Genomic DNA, 4,923 nt, shown 5'->3' on the forward strand with positions numbered 1-4,923 from the left:
AAGCCACACGGTCGGATAGACGACCCTAGGGCCAGCTTAAAGCGGCAAGCAGCGCCGCACTTAAACCGGTATGCGACCCACTTAAGGATTCACATCATGGCCCGCCAGGTCCATTTACGGCCCAAGAAAGCAAGCTCTCGTAAGCAATGCAAGAAAGCCATTATCAGAATACGGCACACCCAAATACAGGGGTGCCGCACACCCCCTATGTTTCACCGATGAGGTCCTAGATTATGAATTTCCAGCGGGATTCAAACCCGTAAACATAGAGGCATATGATGGAACAACAGACCCTGGAGTCTGGATCGAGGATTATATCCTCCACATACATATGGCTCGAGGAGATGACCTCCACTCCATAAAATACTTACCCCTCAAGCTTAAAGGGCTAGCCCGGCATTGGCTTAAAAGCCTTCCTGAAAACACAATCGGAAGTTGGGAAGAGCTCGAGGACGCTTTCCGAGCAAATTTTCAAGGGACCTATGTCCGCCCTCCGGATGCAGACGATCTTAGTCACATAACTCAACAGCCCGGAGAGTCAGCTCGGCAATTCTGGAATAGATTTCTTACTAGATAAAATCAGATAGTCGACTGTCCGGACGTTGAAGCCTTAGCAGCTTTCAGGCATAATGTCCGAGATGAATGGCTCGCCAGACACCTCGGCCAAGAAAAGCCAAGAATAATGGCCGCACTAACAAGCATCATGACCCGCTTTTGCGCAGGAGAGGATAGCTGGTTGGCAAGATGCAGCACCAGCGACCCAAGTACATCCGAAACTAGGGATGGAAACGGAAAACCGCGGCGCAATAAGGACCGTCGCCGGACTAAGGAAAAAAGTCCGAAGAGCACGGCAGTTAACGCCGGATTCAAAAGCTCACGACAGAATCAGAAAAAGCCGCCCCTCCAAGATAACAGGGACGACCTATCCAACCTAAATAAAATCCTAGATAGGATATGTCAAATACACAGTACTCCCGGAAAGCCTGCTAACCATACCCACAGAGACTGTTGGGTTTTCAAACAATCCGGCAGACTCAACGCCGAACACAAGGGGCTCGATACACCAAGCGAAGACGAGGACGAACCCCAAAAGCAAAGTACCGGGAAACAAAAGAATTTCCCACAAGAAGTAAAAACAGTAAACTTACTCCACATAACAAAACGTGCGGCGCCCATAAAGGTACGCGCCCCACGGTCTATCCCAAAGGAATCCCGCCACTGGTTGTCAAAACCAATCATCTTCGATCATCTGGATTATTCTAGAAGTACCAGGAACCCAGGCTGGACTGCCCTGGTACTCGATCCAATAATTGGCGGACTCCAGTTTTCAAATGTCCTTATGGACGGTGGCAGTGGACTCAACCTGATATATCATGACTCAATCCACCACATGGGGATCGACCCAAAACCTCCTTTTAAGGAGAAACGCCAGGTCTGGACACCCATTGCATGGGTTTTCTCCGGCTCGAGGTTATTTTCGGCTCTGCCGATAACTTCCGTCATGAAAAACTGACTTTCTACATCGTCCCATTCTCAAGTCGCTATCAAGCACTGCTGGGACGCGAAGCTTTCGCTCGCTTTAACGCAATACCGCATTATGCATCTCTTACGCTTAAGATGCCCGGTCCACGCGGCATCATCTCCTTAACGGGGAAGCAGTAAGGGCGCCTCCCCCAAGCGGAGGATTGTGCGGCCGCTTTAACAGCCCCACAATACAATGGCTTCACCAGCCAGAACATCGGAACAGGTCATTAAAGACCACGGACATGGATAGACGAGTCTGGCACAAAAGTATCATTGATAAAGGCTTAGTGGCCATATACCCCTGCACTAGGGGCTTCACACGTATAAAATAAGAGACAATAAAGCTCAATTTTCCATATTTTACTTTACACTTTGTTTATTTCATATAACTTTTGTTCGGCACGCCCCTTTTTCAACTTAGTTGCTCTCTTTTTTACAGATGAACGTCGTGCTGCGCCCGTCCAGGATACGGCACAACGGAGACACAGGCGCAGACGTGCAGTAGGGACCCGTTCCAAGGATTCTTTTCAGATTAAGACCCTGCGTAAACCTTTTTTTACTGACTCTTGTTGATACACATCCCCTGGTTCTATGACCAAGGAGGAGGCTGGCGTCTTGGCATGTGGCCACGTAAGAATTCTTGCGCGTACCTGGACACTAGGGGCTTATACCTTAGAGCGTCACTTAGCCCGCTCTCATAAAGACCGAATACCTTAGGGAGTGTTCGGCGTCGCGAGTTTGGCCTTATATGCATCAGCTCCGAGTCATGATTTTGGTCAAATGTTGGGTTGCCCAGCTCCTGTGTTCGGCCGCCTTACGTTCCGCTCTATCGGCTAAGGAGGCACCAGGAGAACTACTGCGATTGTGCCCTGGTTCGGCCAGGCGAGCACCTCAGTAGAGAAAGCCGAAAACCGACTGTCATGATATGGCGTGAGACTGGTCAACCACTCGATGACTCTCCGGAATCTATAGGATTCCCCCGCATTAATGAAGGGCCATTTCCCGGCCAAGCACATACGCGCCCCGAATTCGGGCTAGCGCAGTCGCCACCAGGGGCTACCTAAATAGTCCCATTGTCAAGCTCCTATGGCTAAGTGAAAGTGTTAAAGCATTATAGTCCGGTTGCCTAGCTAGTTGCGCTATCACCTCCTTTGTAGGACCAAGACGTTGGATTAAGTCTGAAAATGCGCCTTCTGCGAGCACCCCCGCACTATGTGCGTGGGGTCTGAAGCCAACGACTGCCATCTTTCAGATTTTGTATGTATATCTTAAAACAGCCGCACAGGAGGTGTTCCACATACTTGCAGGCACAAGTATAAAAGGCTACTACAATTCATCAAAATATTGCTTCATAATTACATATGCTATCAGAACATAGCATCCTTCGAGCACTGCGTCTCTATTACACGAGCGCCTTCAAGGACTTCCTGAAAATAGTGCTCGGAGGGTACTCAACTTTGGTCCGAATCTCGGGATGCAACAACGGTGGTCTCCATCTCTGCCCAGTATGTCTTGACACGGGCAAGAGCCATCCGTGTGCCCTCTATGCATGCTGACCTCTTCATCGCATCGATACGTGGCACCGCGCCAAGGAACTGCTGCACCAAGCCGAAATAACTCTTCGGCTCTGATCTCCCCGGCCACAGATGACCCATGACGTACTTCATGGCGAGTCCGGACAATCTATTCAGTTCGGCCCATTGAGCCAGAAGATCGTACACTGCCAGTGAACGTTCTGGATTGTGGAACTGCGACCAAAAAAGCCTTTCCACCTCGCGATCTTCTTGATCTCGAAAGTGTTCGGTCGCATCAGCAGCACTCGCTGCCAAATCCAGATAGGTGTCCTTCGCACTCCACATCCGGTCCAATGGAGCAAACTTCGGATCGCCAAACTTCCTCCGCAGCATAAAGGGCTTTCCAGCCGCAATCTGTCCGGCCTGACGCAGCTCCTCCTTCGCAGCTCTCATCGCAGAGCGAGCGTCCTTGGCATCAACAACAGCCTTCTCTAAGTCCGTTTGTCTCACCCGGTCTTCTTTCTCAAGAGACTTGCAACGGTCAGCAGCGCTTTTTAACTTCACGGCCATCTCGGCCATCTCCTTCTTGCTTCGGCAGTGAGCAGCCTGTTTGGCTCTCAGCTCTTCAAGTGCCTTCTCGGCAGCCGCATCACTTGTCCTGGCTTGTCCCTTAGCTCGGGCAAGTTCCACCCGGAGACTCTCCACGGCGGCCGCACCATCTGCGTCAAGCACACACATTGTAAGATACTGGCATAAAAGCTCCTCTTACCAGATGCCGCCCGAGGAATTGCATACCTTGAGCATCATCAAGTCGCTCGTTGACGAGCGTGATGTCGGCATCTGCCACGTCAAGTTGCCGCTTTAGTTCGGCAAAATCATCAGTTCGGCTCGATTCCGGACACTTCGCCACCTATATACAAAGGCGAAAATTAGACCTGGGATTATGATCCTCTGCGCGCCGTCAATTTTGACAACGCACGGAGTCTCAGGGGCTACTATCTACACACGGCGCATCTTGTTTATGCACAACTGACAAAGAAGTACATTATCAAACGTACCTCGAAACCCGTCAGCAAACTTCTGACGGCCTCGTGCAATCCGCTTTCCGTGGAAAAATCCTTCCAATCACCATACCCATCAATGCACGGTGCTCCTCTGAGACAGAAGCTCGCCCCAGCAGAATCATCAGCTCCTCCGACCGCGCAGCAGACGGTGCTGGACTCGTCCTACAACCTCCATCGAAGGCAGGACGCGGAGAACCTTGGGGGGCCATATGGCTACCTTCCACCCCTGCCGGATTTGGAGAAACCCTCCGCAACGACACCTCAGGTTCGCCCGCCCCGCTAGGCGGTACGGCAGGGGGAGGTTCCACTCTCCATCATCTCCGGAAGAAGATCCCCCGAAGACGAGCTCTGCTGAGAAGGGCTGAGGTCCGAGCTACAAGGTAAAATTTCGGTTAATCTTCTCAGATAAAAAGCAAGGATTTCTCTCATCCCTCTAAAGGAAAATCTTTCTCTACTTACGGCTCGCTGGAGGGCTGATCCCTTTGGGGGCGTAGTTCGGCCGAGGATCTCCCCGGCGTCGGACCCTCTGACGAGGACTTCTTCCCCCGCTTTGAGGCCATGGTCTCCGGGTCGTCAGAGGCGGCCCTCTTCTTCCCCCTAGGAGAGGAATTGTCGGTTCCTCCCTTCGGAGCAGCCTCCTTCGAGGAGGCCATAGTTTCCTTGTCCTCCCCCTCACTTCCCTCCAAAGGCATGATCTTCAACATCCTGACTAGCACGGGATCCGGCCTGGTCTCAGGAAGGGGAGCCAGACACCTGATCAGCTTCGCCTTCGCTACCCACTCCTGTGTAAAAGGACAGCTCTTTTAGGGGCGAGTCTATGA

Source organism: Triticum urartu, chromosome 1A (assembly GCF_056163025.1).
Source record: "Triticum urartu cultivar PI428250 chromosome 1A, HENAU_Tu73, whole genome shotgun sequence".
NCBI lineage: Eukaryota > Viridiplantae > Streptophyta > Magnoliopsida > Poales > Poaceae > Triticum > Triticum urartu.